The 21,734-nt window shown below is 41.3% G+C and overlaps 1 protein-coding gene across 2 annotated transcripts in view; it reads right to left on the bottom strand.

Moving 5' to 3' along the window:
• The window catches only part of CEP83 (centrosomal protein 83), a 111,207-nt gene extending 101,975 nt beyond the window's left edge, over positions 1 to 9,232 (bottom strand). For both annotated transcript variants that reach the window (XM_032646005.1, XM_032646003.1), the window contains exon 1: positions 8,777 to 9,232. The gene's annotated coding sequence lies outside the window, so the exon portion shown is untranslated. The remainder of the gene's footprint in view (positions 1 to 8,776) is intronic.
• Positions 9,233 to 21,734: the final 12,502 nt, after the last annotated feature.

Raw genomic sequence — 21,734 nt, 5'->3', positions numbered from 1 at the left:
CCTGCGCTCCGCGACAAGAGAGGCCGCGATAGTGAGAGGCCCACACACCGTGATGAAGAGTGGCCCCAGCCTGCCACAACTAGAGACAGCCCTCGCACAGAAACGAAGACCCAACACAGCCATAAATAAATAAGTAAATAAATTTTAAAAAAGAAAAGACTAATTTTAATAAAAACAGGAGAAATCTTTGTGACCCTGAGTTAGGTAAAAAGTTCTGAAACACAAAATCAAAAGTATAAGCCATAAAACTAAAAAATGATAAATTAAACTTCATTGAAAACTTTGCACTTCAAGGACACCATTAAGAATAAAAAAAAAAAAAAAGCCACAAACTGGCAGAAAATCTTTGTAAATCTCTGATAAAAGACCTTTATCAGGAATATATAAAAAACTTCTACAACTCAATAAGAGAAAAAAAAACAGCTAAAAAAATGGGCAAGCGACCTGAATAGATGTTCCACCAAAGAAGACTTAATAAATGGCTAATAAGCACATGAACAACTCAACATCATTTGTATTTAGGGAAATGTAAATTAAAATCACAAGACTCTACTAGTCACCCAGTGGAAGGGCTATAATCAAAAAGGCAGATGATACCACGTGCTGATGAGACTGTGGAGAAACTGGAACCCTTGTACATTTTTGATTGGAATGTAATTGGTCACTTTCGAAAACAATTGGGCAGTTTCTTAAAAGATTAAAAACGAATTCTGAACTGTTGTTAGAACACTTCTGTAGAGTTTTCCTCACATCAACTAATTCTCCAACTTGAGCGTCCGAAATTTTTTTTTTTTTTTTAATATTTATTTAGTTTGGCTGCACTGGGTCTTAGCTGCAGCACATGGGATCTTCGTTGCGGCATGTTTCAGTTGCGGCATGCGGACTTCTTAGTTGCGGAACGCATGTGGGATCTAGTTCCCCGATCAGGGATCAAACCCAGGCCCCCTGCACTGGGAGCACAGAGTCTTACCCACTAGACCACCAGGGAAGTCCCCAGTAGTCATTCAATTTAATTCAGTTCTGAAACTACCCAGAAGTATTGCAGACCCCACAGTTTAAGGGCTCAGTTTCACAAGACTGCTCCCATTTCAGACACAAGTCCCGGGTTGCCACCTACACTTCTGACCAACCAGCTGTAAGTCAGGGGTTCCACAACCCTCTCCTCAGGTTTTATAATTTGCTAAAATGGCTCACAGAACTCAAAACACTTTACTTACTATTACTGCTTTGTTATAAAGGATACAACTCAGGAGCAGCCTAATGTAAGGGTTGCATGGTGCAAGGTATGGGGAAAGAGGCACAGAGCTTCTGCCCTCTGGGAATGCCACTCTTTCAACACCGGTATTCATCAATTCAGAAGCTCTTGGAATTGCACTGTTCAAGAGTTTTTATAGTAGTCTCCATTCCCTTTTCCCAGAGGTTAGTGGGTAAGGTTGAAAATTCCAGCCATCTCATTACTTGGTCTCTCTGGTGACCTGTCCCTTCTGAGGTGATCTAGGGATCCCTTCTAAATCACCACATTTGCATAAACTTAGGTGTGATCAAAAGGGGCTCATTATGAATAACAAAAGATATTCCTTATCACTCAACAAATTCCAAGGGTTTTAGAAGCTCTGTGTCAGCAATCAGGGACAAAGACCAAATATACCCTACAACTTACCATATGACTCGGCAATTCCACTCCAAGGAATCTACCCAAGAGAAATGAAAATATATGTTCACACAAACACTTATGCAAATCTTCATGGCAGCATTATTCATAATAGCCAAAAAGTGGAAACAATCCAAAATGTCCATCAACTGATAAATGGATAAATAAAATGTGACATATCTATACAAGAGAATACTATTCAGCAATAAAAAAAGAACAAAAGACTGATACATGCTACACAGATGAACCTCAAAAATATTAACTGAAAGAAGCCAGATGCAAAAGACTAGTATACATATTTTTTATTCCATTTACATGAAATGTCCAGAAAAGACAAATGTATAGAGACAGAAAGCAGCTAAATGGTTTGCTGGGACTAGGTTGGGAGGTGGATTGACTGCAAACATGCTTGGGAGAAACTGGGGAGGTTTAATGAAAATGTTCTGAAACTGTCTTGTGATGATGGCTGTATAACTCTATAAATGTACTAAAGATCACTGAATTGTATGCTCACAATTGGGTAGAAAAGTTATCTCTTCTGAACTTTAGAAAATGTGATGATTGGACTGCTGTAATCAAGCCGAAGTTCAAACAGCCAAGCAAACAGAAAGAATCCAGGTTCTTAATGATGTCACTGAGCCACTGATTTGATAATCCTAGAACCACCTATCTGTAGACTTCTTATACATGAGTCAATAAAATTTCCTTAAGGTTAAAAATAAAAGGATATGAAAGTTCTGAGGGATACAAGAATATGTTCATTTCATTATAGAAAATTTGGAATTATCATCTGTATAGAAAGGCATCAAGGAAAAGGCAGGAATTCGGGTGGATCTTGAAGGATAAAAGATTATGATGAGGGGTACAGGGGTGGGGAGAAGAGGCAAAAAAGAAAGGTGTTTAGAAGAGTCTGTAACAGTGGAATGGATAAAAATTAACATTTAACAAGTGCCCACTGTAATTGAGTCAGGTATTACAACATGTATCTTTTAATCCATATGACTCATGTGGGGAAAAAAAAGTATCATTTTACATATGAAGACATTGAGGACCCTAAAATTAAGTAATTTTTCCAAAAAGCCAAGCAGCTAGTTAAGTGGTGGAGCCAAGATTTTAATCTTCAATCTCAGGATTCAGGCTCCAAAACATATACTTCTTCCTCTATGTTATGATGCTAACCAAAGACTTAAGCCATCCCCATTTGCAAGTTCAGATCTTTGTAGAAAGCATCTTTGCAAAGATGGGTTTACATTTATAGTGCTACACAATGTTTCTTGACTAGCAACTTTCACTTAATCAGTATACTAAATGTGATATTCATTCCTCCCTTGGCTTCCAAAACTCTACCCTTCTCTGGTTTTCCTCCCTATTCTCTTTCTCCACCTCCTTATTACATGCTGATGTTCACCAGCTCTTGTCTACACCCAGGATCTTAAATACCACTACGGCTGATGACTTCTGACTCTGTCTCTCCAATTCAGAGAAACTCCCCAGTTTTCCTTGATAGATTAACTCCCTCCAGGCCAGGTTGAATACTTTTCTGTATACTCTCAAATTACCCTTACATAATTCTAATGAGGCATTCCTCAGTCATAATGTATCATGTCTGCAGTTCTAAGTCAGATGTCCTCCCTACATGCCCCCAGAACACACCCTTATTTATCTTTTATAGCACTGCCCAGGTTATATTACAAATAATGACTTAATCCATTTCTCCTACCAAACACGCTGCTTGAGACTTGGCACTATGTCTTATTCACAATCTAGTACCTAGCATAGTGCAAGACACATAATGGGCACTCAAACATTGACTAAACCAATGAATAGAAGAAATAAAATTTGCTTTAAATTGGAAGGATACAGTTTCTGAAAGAAATCTTCAGGAATTTATTTTTTGAAATGGGAAAATAGGCCAAGAAAGGTTAAGTAACTAACTTAGTCAAGCCATGGTCACCTGAGTCATAATTCTCTTCCCATAAAATCATGGTGCCTATTAATTCATGCTTATTAATCTATGCTCTCTATGAACCTCCAGAAGTAATATAAAAATGTTATCTAGAGAAGAACCATTTCAAATTCATCCACTCCAGCTCTGGCTGGCTGTATCAGTTGTGTAGAACTCTGATGTTAATTATTACTTAACAGTTTTTCTGTCCAGAATAGACTAATCTTTAATTGAACCAGTCTTTTCACATGTCCTTCACACACCATAATTCAATATATATTTATCATGCATCTCTAGGAGGAAAACATGAAAGTTATAATTTGTCAGTACTCAAAAAATATATACTTAATTATAGCATACACAACTTCAGTTTAACAATACCTCAAATGTCTGCCTTAATGCGATTCAGTTGAGAAAGACAGACTGAATGTGAACACTAGAGATACACGCTGCAACTTCATGGGGAAAATCCCTGGAGTCCAATGCTACTGTTGCCAATGGTTGCTATGCTATACTGCACAACAACTCAGAAGCTGAGACAGCCAGCTCACTAGGAAACAACTGAATCGAACCAAGATTTATAAATGTACTCTGAGACTCAACTTTTTTATACCTTTAACTGAAGTAACTTTGTCATAAGCATCAGATACAGGATTTACAACAAGACTATAAAAATTACCTAGAATTTATTTAAGGACATATTTGGGGAGTGATAAGCACTTTCCAGAAGAGAATGGTTAGGTTTAGGTTCCTTCTAATTCCATGAATTTTAATCCAAAAGTGATTTGAAGTTACAATATACAGAAAACAAATAACTGGACACTTCATGACTTTAATTTCTTTCTTCCTGGATTATATCTCAAACTTAAAAAAAAAAAATAGTGCTAGACTACAGAGTCTGTGATCCTTCCATGACCCAGAGAGGCACTCCTGAAAATATAGAAAAATATAAAACTTAAGAGAACTGCTAATTTATGAGGGCCAAATAAAAGTACTGATATAATTTCATAAATTAAGTCTTTACTAGGTAAAATGGAAAAGGGCAAAATGGGGAAATAGGAAGAGAGGAATAGAAGGAGACAGGGAGGAGGAAAGAAAGGAAAGAGTGGGGGAAGTATTTTTTTTAAACCCAGATTCTACTAAGGAAGAACCAGGAAACTGACCAAACTCCCAAGCCCACTAGGGAACAGTGCTAGCATTCCTGAGGGAGTCCTTATTGCTGACATGGTCATGGGAAATTCTCAACTATTCACACTTTCTAGTAACAGAAACTTTACCTCTAATTCCAGTGAATCCCACCTCTTTAATCCCCTTTCTTATGGTTGACAGTTGCCCTTCCTCCCTCAGTTACTCTCAAAAGATTTTCTTTTAGTTGCACTACACTATGGGAGGAAGGAAAAAAGTAGAAATATACATTCCTTATCTCTAATAAACATTCATTCAGCAACTTCTATTTGGAAGAGATTAAAGATACAGCTCACTGAGATCTGATTTCCTGTGCCTAAAAAGCTTATAATCTAGTTAGCAAGATAAGACATACATAGAAATGATAAAACAATACAATATAAAGCATCAAATGGTAGGACTGATAAATACACTCTACAGGATTTCAGAGGTGGAGTTTAGGACATGTTACCCCCAAATCTGCCGCTTTGGTATACTGATGTAGTTAAAGGCACTTGAGAAATAGCAGATACAAGAGGAGCACTCTGACCCTCCTTTTTCTTCCAGAAAGCAGGAGATAAAACTCCCATGTGAAAGGTGCCAGCCCTGTACCAGGACGAAAGACATTCTTATCGCCAGAGATGGGGAATCAAAGCAGAGAAATGTGTACAAACTTGTTAAACTAACCCTTATCTTCCTAGTCATTTCTCTACAATTTACTCCTCCTAGCCCAAAACTCTGTCTTGTCAATGTTTCACAAACTTGTTCTTTGTCTAAAAGATATAGACTGTCCCCAGCTTAGGAGTTTTTCGACTTCACAATAGTGTGAAAGCAATTCACATTCAGTAGAAACCATACTTCAAATTTTTAATTTTGATCTTTCCCCAGCCTAGCGATATGCAGTACAATGCTCTCTCATGATTCTGGGTGGCAGCAGGAGCAGCGAGCTGCAGCTCCCAGCAATCAAGAGGGTAAACAACCGATACACTTACAACTACTCTGGACCCATACAACCATTCTGTTTTTCACTTTCAGTACAGTATTCAATAAGTAACATGAGATAATCAACACTTTATTATAAAATAGGCTGTAGGTTAGATGATTTTGCCCAACTGTAGGCTGATATAGGTGCTCTGAGCATGTTTAAGGTAGGCTAGACTAAGCTATGATGTTGAGTAGATTGGGTAGGTTAGGTATATTAAACCCATCAACTTATGATAGGGGAGGTAACCCCACTGTAAGTCGAGGAAGACCTGTAAAAGCTTTCTGCTCTGGTCTTCATTCTGCATGTACATGTAAAAAATTTTTTAAACTTGTATGCTTTTCTCCTGTTAATCTATATCAATTTAATTCTTAGGTCCAGCCACAGACCCTAACAGGGTAGAGAATTTTTCCTCCCCTGCAGAGTTGAACTTTATAGAAAGGGTACAATTCAGATTTTAGGAAAGAAGGAAAGAAATCAGGCAGTGACATGAAGACTGGTAAGGAAAGCAGAAAGCACACAGTAGGTTTAGAGGATGGTGAAGAAACCAGTCTGGTCAGAGTATCGCTTTTCTATAAAGAACATAAACTTGAAAAGGCAGAGTATGATGAGATTCTGAAGAGTTCAGATTAAGAAATGTGAACTTCAGTCAGCAGGAAAGAGTACTTCTGGAAAATTTTTACACAGATACATATAAACATTCCCTAAAAGTACACACAGATTAGACAACTTGAGAAAATTACTTGCTGAACCTAATACATTATGTATGACAAAGTTAAAATAAAACTCATTTTCTTTAGGCAGAGAGAGTACCTAGAAAACACACACACACACACACACACACACACACACACACAATTCTGACCATTCACTAATCTGTTAAGATTTCATTCTTCTAAGCTTCTTGAATTAGGACTTCTCATGACAAAATGCTGACTTCTGATTACTAAGGATTTTATCACACAACGTGCATGAATCATTCCTGATTTTTCTTCTTTGCTTGTCTTTCCCATTCTTGAATATTTCATTACTTCAACATCAGCATGCAGGAAAAAGAGGGAAAGGACTAAAACAAAATCTACGGATTTTTGAAATACAGTCAGGGCATGATGTAAAGAATATAAAACTTCAAGTTCCGATTCCCATTACTAATAGTTTGATTTCAAAGAAGTCATTCAGTCTCACGGTGTCTCAAATGTTCTCACCTACTTTCTTACTTACTTGAAAGGTTACTGCATTCAAAATATCACAAAAAAGTGGTCTAAAAACTAACTACCAGGTATGTACTAAAAACTAACCCCCATGGTATGTACATTTTTTAGACACAATGCACGTTGCACACTTAATAGACTACAGTATAGTGTAAACATAACTTTTATATGCACTGGAAAGCAAAAACAAAAAATTCATGTGACTCGCTTTACTGCAGTCTTCTGGAACCAAATCCACAATATCTCCAAGGTATGCCTTTACTTACCATACAAATTATATCATTAAGGGTTCAATGAGTGGAGTAAGAGTGAGATTACTGGCTAAACCAAGGTTTAAAAACCACCTGTGAGGGCTTCCCTGGTGGCGCAGCGGTTGAGAGTCCGCCTGCTGATGCAGGGGACACAGGTTCGTGCCCCGGTCCGGGAAGATCCCACGTGCCGCGGAGCGGCTGGGCCCGTGAGCCATGGCCACTGAGCCTGCGCTCCGCAACGGAAGAGGCCACAACAGGGAGAGGTCCAAGCAAAAAAAAAAAAAAAAAAAAACCACCTGTGAGCAATAAGTGTTCTCTCAATGCTCTATGTTACCCTAAATTGGTATTACCCTACTAGCTGATACAATTCCTAAATATAACCACACTTCACCTGGTTAGAAAATACTCAAAGGAAGGGGAACACCTGACATTACTATGCCCCCAAAAACCAAAGGGTAACTCAAATCCATTTTTAACTCTCTGTAGAGTCCTATACGACTCCAAAATGTAAAGCATTCTAATAATCCTAAACAAAATGCGTTTGAAATCACAGCTCAGTACAAAAGGTGAGTATGAACTATAACCACCTACAGGCTAAACTATGAACTTAGAGAACTCTGAATCCGGAAAATTGTAGGATTGATACATTTAATTATATTCTAGTTGAATATCAGACTTGTTTACAGAGATGTTGCTTGGTAACAAAAGCTGTGCTTTAACAACCCACTCAGTTTTAGATCTACTCAAGTATTTTATGCTCATAGTCTGAAAACATTATGAACTATATACTACTGATATGAGAAACTAAGGACAAGTTTCTTGTTATCCTAGACATCTTGGAGATTTTACTGAAATAGTTTCATCGTTACAACTAATGTGACCAAAGGCTTTTAAAATACTTGACAATGGTTATTTTTAAGAGCTAAGTACCCATTTTTTTTTTGGCCAAAGTTGGACACTAAGGATACATCAAAACGTCCATGAGAGCCCAGCATGCATTCACATATTCTAACGTTATCTTTGTAATGACAGCCAACATCACTGTTAGAATTGTCTTCAGGGTCAACGAAAATGGCAGCTTATTTTTTTTCACAAATGAAACTGGAGGTACCACACGTTTAGCCAGCTTTTAAACTAAGGCTACCCAAGCACCACTGGAGTTCATCAAAAAGCCCCACAGAGGGCTTCCCTGGTGGCGCAGTGGTTGAGAGTCCGCCTGCTGATGCAGGGGACACGGGTTCGTGCCCCGGTCCGGGAGGATCCCACGTGCCGCGGAGCGGCTGGGCCCGTGAGCCATGGCCGCTGAGCCTGTGCGTCCGGAGCCTGTGCTCCGCAGCGGGAGAGGCCACAACAGTGAGAGGCCCGCGTACCGCAAAAAAAAAAAAAAAAGAAAAAAAAAAAGCCCCACAGAGTTTCACGTGCATTTAATCGGCTACAGAACATTCTCCCAGCCTACTTTTCTAACACCCGCTCCACTTGCTTTACGGGAAAAATAAAAGAAGAATTCAAGGGCAAGTTGTAAAGAAAAAAGCCATGAGCATTCCAAACCACGGACAAGACAGCGTTACGTACCAGACTCACACTCGGACCTTGCACCGTGCGCACAGAAAACTTAACAGTGACCGGTGGTCCGGCCGCACTCGCCAGGTGGACACCTCCACTGCTCCAGCCACGGGCGCCTACGGCACTCTTCCCGCCGGGGCACTGGGGCCACGGGAGACGGTCCCGCACGCGGGGTGCAGGCCCAGCCCGTCACGCCTGGCGAGGTCTCGGCGGCCGCTCGCGGCGCAGGCTGAAGAGCAGGAGCCGGAGGGCCAAGCGCGCCCCTCGGGCTCCCGACCCCTGGAAATGTGGGTTATCCCGAGAGAGCTCCGAAGGCGAAAAGGGCAGCGGCGGCAATGGAGAAAAACCCCGCTCCTCCTCGGTGGACTGGCCTTCTCTGGGGTGCGGCGCCGGAGCCGAAGTCCGACGAGGAAACCTCCCCGAGTCCGCCGCCCGCCACCCTTCAAATCCCGCAGAGCGGGCTGAGTCCCGAGACCTAAGGGCGCGCTTAGCAGGAAGTCCCGCCCCCACGTCGACGTCACCGACGCCGCGGACGCCGGGCAGAGGCAGTTAAGAGGGAGGCGGCGAGCGAGCCGAGGCTGGGATAGTGGCCAACCATAGTGGGAACGGCGGGGCCGGGTTGGCGCTCCGAGAGGCCTCTTGGGGCCGCGGAGATCCCTAGAGCCGAAGGGAACGCACAGTCTGGGGCCCGGCACTTGCCTCAGGAAGCCAGAGTGACGCGCGCAGTTGAGCGGGAAGCCGCTCCCCCTCGCCTCCTCCCCAAGCAACGTCTCGGTGGTTTCTCCCAGTTTCGCTTCTCCTGCGCTCCACTGGCTCTTCCGACACTTTTTCTTCCCTGAGGGCACTGATAGTGGTCCTGCCGCCACCCCCGCCTGCCTTCGTGCCCGACCGTGCAGACGGAATGAGTCTCGAAGTTTCCTGCCTACCGCGTCGGCCATGGGGCCTGGGCCCGCGAGTGGGGGAGCCGGCGTAGCTTACCAGGCGGAAACGGCCAGGTCAGGAATAGAGGCCCATGCGCGAGTCCTTCCCCGCACCGCACGCTCCAAGTCTCAAAACGTGTTAGCTCGAGTACAGGGCCCACTGGTCTCAGTGGTATCAATGAACTATATGTTACAAATAATTGGTCAGTGGGAAAAAGATTATCTGAGGAATTACTAAACGCTGGGGACCGGCTTTACATCTGTTTCATTTGTTTAATACCAGATGACAAGAATTTAAATGTAAAGAATGAAACCATAAAAATATTACAAGAAAATCTAGGTGACTATAATCTTGAGCTGAGAAAGGCCTTTTCTAAGTATGAAGCAATAACCAGAAACCATTAAAGAAAAAACTCGATAAAAATTAACCACATAAAGATTATTATCTACACACAAATAATAACTAATGGAATATAAATTTGTATCATGTGGAAAAAGGAGGAAAAGTATTCCTAATACACAAAAAGCTCATAGAATATCAATTTTAAAACAACACAATAAATAAAATTGGCAAAGGATATCAGTAGGAAGGACATTCTTAAACCAAGAAAAACAAACTTCTAATTAACAAATGAAAAGATGTTCAACTTGCAAACATCCTTTTTGTCTATCGGTGTAGATAGTGAGGTGGGGATACAATTACTGTCATGCCTAACTGGTGTGACCCTGAAATTGGTACACCGTTAATTACCAAAATTTAACAAAATAATTAGGCTTTGCCCCAGCAAACTCATTTTCTAGTCATGCGCTCTAAAGAAAATAAAAAGAAAACAGATTTACGAGGATGTTCCTCACCCCCTTTTTTATAATAGGTGCTTATGGAAACAATGTAAGTACCATCACTAGGACACTAGTTAAATATGGTACCTACATACAATGAAATACCCTTGAGCCGTTAAAAACGATGATGTAAATCTCTATATTTACACAAAAATATGTCCACAGCATATAGGTTTCTTTTTCCCCCTAAAAAGCAGAGTACAGTTGAGCACGAACAGTGCTTCCCCCAAACATGAGTATGCATGTGTATATATGTGAATGTAAATACAAAAAGATCAGGAAGGATGTCAGCCAAAATGCAAGTGATTTTTATTTTATCTTTTGACCTTTTCTATCTTGTTTGACTTTTGTATAATGAATATATCATTTTTACAAAAACAAAATTGTTTTAATTAAAGATGCCAGTGAAAAAGGGCCAGTTTACTACAGACCCTCACAGGTGGATAACCAATGTGAAGTAATTATATTTGGGATCTAAGTCTCAGCTTTTTAAGTGTCCACAGATTTGGTTACACTAATTTACCTAGAGTTGGACAAACTTTTGTCATTTGGACATCCTGATCTGACTCCCAGATTGGACTGGGTATCCTTCCTGTGTGCTCTCTCTATGCCTCTCATGGCATTTGCCACACTGAACTATAATTCCCTCTTTCTGTCACTAGACTGTTTACTCCTACCACACACACACGTCCTTTTTCTGCCATGTTATGTGCTTATTTTCCCCTGATTCCTTTTCTGTCATCTACTTTATTTTTCTGTGCATAAGTTTTCATTTTAATGTAATTACACAGATATTAAAGGGATAATTTCAACAACTTTATGCCAAAAAATTTAACTTAAGTGAAATGGACACATCAAAGTCTAATAATAACACAAATATGAATTCCAGCTGCTTCAAATTGTGATATTTACATTGCTAGTGTGAGTGTAAAATTTAGGGCAGTGAAAATATTCTGTATGAAATTGTAATGATGGATTATGTTATTATACATTTGTCCAAACCCAGAGAATGTACAACACCAAGACTGAATCCTAAGGTTAATTATGGATTTGGGGTGATTAGATGTGTCAATGTCAGTTCAGCCTTGGTAAAAGAAATGCACCATTCTGGTGAATGATGTTGATAATGGGGGAGGATATACATGTGTAGAGTGGGAGGTATATGGGAAATCTCTGTACCTTCATCTCAATTTTGTTGTAAACCTAAAACTGCTCTTTTAAAGTCTTTTTAAAAAATGAACATCTAAGATGTGTGCATTTTATTCTATGTTAATTATACCACAATAAAATATATATTTTAAAGTGCTGATAAAGATGATTCCTTTCTGTTAACTGAAATACCAATGTCTGCTAACAAGGTCACTTAATTCCTTATATCAAGATATCTGAGAAATCTAACTAGTAATCATAAAGTTGTTAGGTGCACCCATATTCAGAGCAAAGGAAAGTATATGGTCCTGAGGGGTAAATCCAACTGCAGAAAAGCTTGATAAGCTATCAAGCAACAACAAATGTGTTTGTTTACCATGGCAGATAAATGAAAGAAATAACTGCTATAAAAATGAAGGCTTTGATATCATGGAGCTAATAAATTTGCATTACACATACAAGAGTGGAATAATGGGGTCCTCGGGAACCTAATAGGAAATTGTTTTATAAGTTTAAATTTTAAATGAAAGAAAGTGAGGACATGCGGAGTATTTGATTAAGAAAGAGTAATTTAGGATATGGGAATTCTTTTGATAAAAAGAAGGCATTCCAGTATTGCTTTTCACATTTAATACTTTGTTGCCAAAGCCAGAAATAATGTAAGAAGAATAAGCTTGTATTTCAGAATGTCAAGGAAAAAAAGTTATATGTCGTATGGCTCAGTGGTAGACAGAACTATTTTTGTCTTCTTAAAATTTCACATACCTTCTCATTTTCTCATCTCTCCTTTCCTATTTCTCTTTCATCATTCTACTTTTCTTTTCCTTCTTGTTCTCTTTCATCCTATTCATTTTTTCTCTTTTTCCTCCTTTAGATCAGGATTTTAACTTTAGTTTCACGATTGACCTCCTAAGGAGTCATTTCAGGCATTTTTATCCTAATTTTCCCCCCCTACCCACTATGAGATCTTAAACCACAGATATCCTGTATATCTGTTTATGTACTGTGGCTCTTTGGAGGGCCACAAACCATTGTAATAACTAAGGTTTTTTGCCCATTGAGAATGCATGCTCCAGATAATAAGCTCTTTGAGGGGAAGGATCATGTTCTGTTTACTACGGTATGTTCTCTGCTTAACATATAATGCTTGGGACATAGTAGGCAATAAATAAATATTTTAGAGGAATATTTATTGAATTAAAAGTGAAAATGATCTCTGCTACAAACTTATGGGTCAACTAAACTAAAATTCTTGGATCTTTTTCAGACAGTGCTACATACGACTGACTACTCCCCAATACCTCCACATTCCAAGAATGTCTTCCTGAGACTATATGCTTGTGACTTGATAGAAACTTGGAAAGCGTGGAAAGCACTCTAATCACAAAAGCAGTACTTTTGTAGCCAATTCCAAGAGCGGGTTACTTATACAGGAGCTAATTTCATCTATCATAAATGATTTTTCTCCCTAGCTTCAGTTTCAGAAGGTGATCATTTCCTAAATTTTTCTTTAAATTCTGAGGCTATACAGCCTCTTTGATACTTAAAACCCACTATTCAGGTTTATCAGTTTCAGCTGAGGTCCAAGAATTAGATTAGAGAATGAAAAGAAGGGGAAGACACTGTAGGAGAGGGAGAAAAGAAATAGAGAAGTCATTAAACTTTTCTGTTTCTTAATTGTTTTACATGTAACAGCTCTTCTAGCTCTAAAATTTTGATCATGATGATTATGCTCTAAGTAGTTCTCAATAGAAGCATTTTGGCAGTCTGTGAAGGTGTCATTAGTTACCTCAAGATTGGGGGGACAGTGCTACCAGCATTTGTGGGTAAGGCCAGGGATGCTAAACATCCTGCAATACATGGGACTTTGTTCTGATCAGGTCCTTGGAAAAGTAGATGCCAAGACAAATTAGGTGTGCGAGAGATTTACTGGGGGAAAATAACTGTTAAGAAAAAAGGAGAGGGCTTCCCTGGTGGCGCAGTGGTTGAGAGTCCGCCTGCCGATGCAGGGGACACGGGTTTGTGCCCCGTTCCGGGAAGATCCCACGTGCCGTGAAGCGGCTAGGCCCGTGAGCCATGGCCGCTGAGCCTGTGCGTCCAGAGCCTGTGCTCCGCAACGGGGAGGCCACAACAGTGAGAGGCCCGCGTACCACAAAAAAAAAAAACTGGTATGCAAACCCTGATAAGATGGTTACTTAAAAAAAAAAAAGAAGTAAAATAAGAAAAAAGGAGAGAGGAAGTAGTAGGCCAGGAGTGCCTTCAGACTGATGCAGTTCTGCTACCCATGAAACGAGCGAGAGAAGGAAGCAAGGACAGGTAGGAAGAGCCTCAGACTGCCATTCGGCTCTGAAAAGTCTTGGCCAGACCAGTGAGGAGTCTTAGAACAAAGACTGACCATTTGAAGGGTCCCAATTTGGGCAGGCGTGGCCTGGCTCTAACACACCTGCTGTGCTCAGTCTTTTTTTTTTTTTAATTAATTTTATTTTTGGCCGAGTTGGGTCTTCGTTGCCGCACACGGGCTTTCTCCAGTTGCAAGGAGCGGGGGCTACTCTTCATTGCGGTGCTCAGGCTTCTCATTGCGGTGGCTTCTCTTTGTTGGAGCGAAAGCTTAGAAGAAGGAGGTTATTGGGACAAACTACATCCCCATTACTCAGTTGGTCTCAGGGACGTAACTGCTACGCATCTTCCTCCTCCTCCATTATCCAGTTCAAAATCTACTATTCTTTACCTGTCACCTCCACAGGTCTTAGTAGCTTACCTGGGTAATGACCCAAATGCTCTCTTAATGAGAACGTATATTTACTGGTAATTAGACACTTCTCAGGCTGGGATTGCTGCACATGTCCTTCCACAGTTCCAATTAAGTATCAATAAACTTCCAGATGGATCACATGGAGTCCACATATATTTTTCCTTCCCATTATATGAAAGCAGCCCCTCCTCTTCCTGTTGGTCCAGGTCAGTTACTCTTGCCAAGATGGGGACTCCTCTTCTTGCCCGCTGGTGCCTGGACACAAAGAGTTCAAAGTGCCCAAACAGTAGCCATAGCTATTACTTCAATGGAACCCTTGTGTTCCCTGACAAAAATGCACTCCCTTTGGGGACCAAGACTTCTAAACCTGCAAAGCCCAGAGTTTTGGGAACAGGAAGCACAAAGTCTCTCAATGACTCAATGAGGTGTTAAGTGGGGCCACTTCTGCTCCCTCTCCTGGACTCATATATTCTTCCTATTAGGGGCAGTGTCATTCAGAGGTCTCTGATTTAATGTATATACTGCATCCTGAAGGATGGCCCTCCATCCTTGCAGAATACTGCCTCTAAACTGGCAGCTTACCTGCACCTTCAGTAGGTTGTCCAGTGCTCTTATCAGGCTAGCAGCTTCTGGATAGTGTAATAGGTGATACAACCAATAGACGCCTTGGTCATGAGCTCATACTCAAATCACCTTTACTGTGAAGTGGTTCCCCTTTTCTGATGCTATGTTGAGCTGGATCTCATGCCAGTGAATCTGGCCTTCTGTAAGCTCCTAGATAGTGGTACAGCTGAGGCTGTGCAGGCAAAAAAGGCAAACCCATAACCAGCAGAGGCATTTATCCCTATGACGGTGAACCAGTGGTCACTCCAGAATGGAAAGGGCTCAGTATTGTTGACTTGCCACCAAATGGCTGCTTTATCTCCTCAAATAATAGTGCCATATCAGGGACTCCGTGTTGGTCTCTGTTGCTGGCAAGCTAGACCTTCAAAGGCAGAAGTAGCTCAACTTGGCCTTGGTAAGTGAGAATTCATGTTGTTGGGCTCATGTGTAGCTTCTATATCTGCAAACATGGCCATTCCATTCATGTGCCCACTGTGCCAGTTCTGGGGTAGGCCATGACAACACGTGGCTGACATCAACTGGTAGAATCTTTTCGTCTACTTGGTTGTTTCATTCCTTTTCCATAGTTAATGCTTTCTGGTCAGAATGAATATAAGACACAAAAATCTTCACTCTTAGGCCCACTCTGTTTGACCACATGCCTCTACTCCAGACCTCCCTCTCTCCAATCTAGGCATCTGTATAAATTCTCACCACCAGTCACTTCCTCTTCCACTCAAAGCAGATGACCAGCTATACTGCTTGAAGCTCTGCCCTTTAGGTAGCTTTTCTCTCTCCACCGTCTTTTAGGGACACCACTGAATGTGGTGTAATGAGCTGCCATCCATTTTTCAGGTCCCACCCATATACCAAGCCAACCCATTCATAATCAAGCTTGAGTTTTTTTCTCCTCCCTCAGCTGGTCAAATATGACCCCCTATGTAGCCATACAGCCTGAGCATGGGGTACTGGTGCAAGCATAGTGGGTGATACGGGGGTCTGGACTACTAGCTCATGTTGTTTACTCATGCCTTCCCGTCCTATTGGAGTTTGATTGTGAATGCATCATTTCCACATTATGATGAGCTGCTGCCGGGCCCATCAGCTTTATGACTGGGCATATCTGACAGAACTCAGTTCATGATGGGTACTTCCAGACACATGATAACTTGGTGCCCCATAGTCAAGCTTTCTGGCTCTACTAGGGCCCAGTCCCATGCCAGGGGCGGTTTCTTGAAAGGAGTAAAGTCCTCTGCTGCAGATGGCATCGCCTTGCTCTAAAATCCCAGGGGCCTATATTGTGATCTCCCACTGGGACTTGCTGTAAGTTCCACACTGACTGCTGCAGAGCCCAATGCTGTTCCAGGCTGCACAGAACTGTCACCCAGGATATGAGCCAGAGCAATATTCCTAGGTGTGGAATTCATGCTTCCAGAACCCAAAGAGGCCCATCAGATATCGTGCTTCATTATAGTAGGTGACGCAAGATATAAAAATGTGTCTTTTACTCTGGAGGGGATGTCTCCATGTGCCACTGACTACTGGACCTCTAAAAACCTTACAGAAGTGGCAGATCACTGAGTCTTCTTAAGGTTTATCTCTTACCCTCTGGATGCATGTATCTTACCAAGGCCTCTAGTATACAAGCCACCTCTTGCTCGTCCTACCCATCAGTGTATTATTGGTATAACATATCAATGTGACATTCTGCAGGATGTCCAGACAGTCCAGATCCCTTCATACTATATTAAAATAGAGGATAGAAGAGTTAACATAGTCCTTGGACAAAACTGGAAATAAATATCTCTTCCACATCAGTGTAAATTACTTCTTATCCTTATTTCTGATTGGAATATAAAAGAATGCATTCACCAAATCAATGGCCACATACCATGTACCTGAGGCCTTATTAATCTGCTCTAGCAATGATAACATGTCCAACACATCTTGAATTGGAACTACTACTTGGCTAAGCTTGCTGTGGTACTCTACATTCACTGGGATCCAGAGTGGCACTAAACACCACCATCTCCTCTGGGACACAATGTAAGTTTTCATTATCTTAGCTGGGCTGAGGAACAATTTTAAAGGCTTCCAGTTGGTCCTCCTTACTATGATAGCTCTTATCTAACAGCCTAATGACCCAATACTTCAACTGCTAAGTATGTCTATTGCAATTATATACTCAGGGACCAGGGGAATGACTGGCAGGTGAGTCTGCAGACCCAGTGAATTCTCTGTAGACCAGATTTTAGCTAGGACTCTATTAGCTGCTTGTGTAAGCCCCGGCTCTAACAGGAGGCCATGATGACATTTTGGGTCTCCAGTTACCGAAGTCTACTCAGAACCTAGCTCCGAAGCTCCTTGAAATGACTGGGCATTGCCCTTTCCCCATCATAAATGCCTTAAGTAAATACTCTGGGTCCCTTTGGGGAATGACTGAAGGAATCATTACAATAGAGTATACTTTACACAATGCTGCAGAGTTCTTCTCCTAGCGACACGGCCACTTCTTTAGTTAGTCGATTCCAGATCAGAAAATTGGCTCTAATTCAGGAACTGAGCAACAAACATATTGTGCCTTTTGATTGAGGTGACAGCCCTTAGCCTCCTGCACCTCCATTCTGTTTTGTTGGCTGTGCTGGGTTCCGTTGTGGTGCACGCACTTTTCGTTGTGGGCTTCTCTCTAGTTGCAGTGCGTGGGCTTCTCTAGTTCTGGCATGTAGGCTGCAGAGTGCGCAGGCTCAGTAGTTGAGGTGCGCAATCTCTCTCTAGTTGTGGCATGCAGGCTCCAGAGCGCACAGGCTCAGTAGTTGTGGCGTGTGGGCTCTCTAGTTGTGGCACACAGGCTCTAGAGCAGGGGTCCCCAACCCTGGGCCATGGACTGGTACCAGTCCATGGCCTGTTAGGAACCAGGCTGCACAGCAGGACATGAGTGGTGGGCAAGTGAGCGAAGCTTTACCTGTATTTACAGCCGCTCCCCATCACGCACATTACTGCCTGAGCTGCGCCTCCTGTCAGATCAGCAGCAGCATTAGATTCTCATAGGAGCATGAACCCTACTGTGAACTGTGCATGCGAGGGATCTAGGCTGTGCGCTCCTTATGAGAATCTAATGCCTGATGATCTGAGGTGGAGCTGAGGCAGTGATGCTAGCACTGGGGAGTGGCTGCAAATATAGATTATCATTAGCAGAGAGGTTTGACTGCACAGAGACCATAATAAATCAACTGCTTGCAGACTCATATCAAAACCCTAACAGTGAGTGCCAAGTTCAAACAAGCTCAGGGCTCCCACTGATTCTGCATTATGGTGAGTTGTATAATTATTTCATTATATATTACAATGTAATAATAATAGAAATAAAGTACACAATAAATGTAATGTGCTAGAATCATCCCCAAACCATCCCCCCCGACCCCTGATCCATGGAAAAATTGTCTTCCATGAAACTGGTCCCTGGTGCCAAAAAGGTTGGGGACTGCTGCTCTAGAGCATGCGGGCTCAGTAGTTGAGGCACACGGGCTCTCTAATTGTGGCATGTGGGCTCTCTAGTTGTGGTGCAGGCTCTCTAGTTGCCCCCCAGCATGTGGGATATTAGTTCTCTGACTAGGGATCAAACCCACGTCCCCTGCAGTGGAAGGCGGATTCTCAACCACTGGACCACCAGGGAAGTCCCTGCTGCATCTCGATTCTTGCTTTCTTCTGGCCAAAGAGGACGATTTAAGCATCATAATGAATTATGACTGAAGTGAATTAAAAATATCAAATACATTAAAATCCATAAGTACATAATGATATTCAAAAGTAAAAATTGAGTATAAATTCATTTGAGGACTAGTTTATAAAGTAAAGGAGTTAAATTGAGCACCTATATTCCCCTTCCTGTCCAAATTGTATCTCCTATACAAATATTTGAAGAGAAAGTTTTAATTTCAAGTAATAAATACAGAAAAAATTATAAAAATTAGAATGTTACCGTTTTGCATCTCTTAGGGAAATAATGAACAGAGGCCATGATCAAGTGGCTGCTAAGACCATTAGTTAAAATGCAGCTGGTAAACGCTGATACAGAATAGTTCATGCTGTCAGTATTTGAACCCACTAATCAACCTTTACATCAGAAAAACAGCCAGATATTGATGCGCTTTCTGGTGTGATACAATGAGCAGGACATAGCACCACCTGTGAAATACCCCTGACAAAAAAATCAAACTTGACTATGATCAAGCCTCTAGATCTAACAGCTAGATTACAGTAAATACAGAGGTAGAGGGAACATGACAAAACAACAACATAGGGACACAATCAGCAAAATCCTGAACGTGGGAAACTCTGTGACAAATGATCCAGTTTCTTTAACAAATAAATGACAGGAAATAAAAAAAGAGAAAAATCATCATAGATTAAGAGAGTTTTAAGAGACATATCAACCTAGGGCAGTGTTTGAACTGACTCAAACGAATCAAGTATAAAAAGACGTGAAAATCTGAGAAAATGTAAAACTCTCAATATTTGCTGATATTCAGGAATTATAACTTGTTAGCTGACATAGTGGTATGTGATTATGAGTTTTTTAAGTAAAATATTTGTGAATGAAATAATATATCTGAGTGTTATCTGGGCTTTGCCTTCAATAATCTGAGAAGGTGGGGAATGTTATGTAGATCAGTGGTTCTCAAACTTTAGTGGAGCTACAAATCAGCTGGAGAGATTGTTAAAACACAAATTCCTGGGCCCTACCACAGAGATTCTGGTTCAGTGGTCTGAGGTAATGCTAATGAATTTGATGAAAACGATTGGCCATTTATAACTGATCACAGCTGAAGCTGGGTTCTGATAAGTACGTAGTTCATTATACTTTAATATGATTCTGAATCCAATTGCAGTTGTGTGTATAGTGAGTGGGGGAAGGAGTTCCCACACCACCGAGCAATTCTCCCCACATTAGCTGGGTGGCCTACAATTCAACTCAATTCTGACACAGCCTACCCAGAGACAGCATCAGATTCCACAGGTTAAGGGCTCAGTTCCACAGACTGAGCAAACGCCCTTCCTTCAGGGGCCAATCACAAGCCCAGGTTACCACCTGTACTTCTGACTGACTGGCTATAGATTGGAGGTTCCCGTGACCCCTTCATCAGATTAGATTAATTTGCTAGAGAGGCTCACAGAACTCAGAGAAACATTTTACTTACTAGATTACCGGTTTATTATAAAAGGAGGTAGCTTAAGAACAGCCAGATAGAAGAGATGCATGGGGCAAGGTTTGAGGAAAGGTCACAGAAATTCCATGCCCTCTCAGAGTGTACCACTCTCCCCAAATTTCTCTGTGTTCACCAACCTAGAATCTCTCTGAACCCCATCCTTTTGGGTTTTTATGGAGGCTGCATTACATAGGCGCAACTAATCATTGGCCATTGGCAACAGGTTCAACCTCCAGCCCCTCTGTCCTACTCGGAGGTAGGGGGAGGGGCAGGACTGAAAGTTCCAACCCTCTAATCACCTGTAGCTCCTCTGGTGACCAGCCCCCATCCGTAGGCACTTTCCCAAAGTTGCCTCATTTACATAACAAAAGACACCTTTGCTGATCTCTTAAGAAATTCCAAGGGTTTTAGGAGTTCTATGCCAGAAATGGGATGAAGACCAAAAATGTTTCCTGTTGTAAATCACAACATCACAATTCTGTTCTAATTCAGCATGTTTGAAATTTTTCATAATAAAAATTTTTTATAAAATTCATACGCCAACACCTGAAACTTCATTATACCTGCCAATTTTTTCCCAACCTCATTTTATTTATCCTTTATAATACAGGTAGGGCATTAAATTGATTTTTTAAAATGATGTATGTAGGCAGATTGCACTACATATGTGTTTCATTTGCAGATGGTTAAAAATATTTATTATAAAATGGGAATATTGAGTCCAATAAGGGTGACAGCTGCTAATCTAAGACAGTCTGTGGAGAAATGAAGGCCATGGAGAAGAGCAAGCCCTGGCAGCTGAATGGGCAGCTTCAGTGGTAACCAAAGCAGGTACCTCACCAGACCTGCCAGGATTTCTACTTTCCTAAAAAAGAGACTTAACAATTCAAAGTATCTTGAGTTCTCCCAGGACATTTTCTTGTTCACCATTTGGGATTTCCTAACTATTCAAGATGGGAAAATCATTCTGAAGACAAATTGATTTTTCTCCAAAGAGCAGCAGGCTAGTTATTAACACTCCAGAAACTTGTCAGAGAGCTTCATTTTCAATAGACGACTACCCAGCACCAGACAAGAAACAGCTGAGAACTGTTTGGGACAGATAGTCAAAGGCAGTGCCTGCACTTTGGAATCATCAAGGGAACTTAAAAAAATACTTATATCTGGGTCCCACTCTTCTGACTTAATTGATCAAGAGTAACTAGGCATTGGAAATTTTAAGTTACTCAGGTGATTCTAACGTGCGACCAAGACTGAGAACCATTGCTAGAAGACTGAAGCAGTGGTCCTCAAAATTTAGAGGGAATCCAAATCACCTGGAGGGGGTATTTTTTTTTTTTTTGGAGGGGGTATTTTTGAACAAGTTCCCAGGTGATACTGAGGCTGCTGGTTTGGAGACCACATTTTGAGAACATAAAGCACTCTGCTGCACACCCTAAGGACAATGGCCGTCTCAAGGAAAAGCACTTGGGCAGTTGAGTACTGAACTTGACACT

The sequence above is a fragment of the Phocoena sinus genome, chromosome 10 (genome assembly GCF_008692025.1).
Source record: "Phocoena sinus isolate mPhoSin1 chromosome 10, mPhoSin1.pri, whole genome shotgun sequence".
Classification (NCBI taxonomy): domain Eukaryota; kingdom Metazoa; phylum Chordata; class Mammalia; order Artiodactyla; family Phocoenidae; genus Phocoena; species Phocoena sinus.
This window is presented reverse-complemented; position numbering and strand designations above follow the sequence as displayed.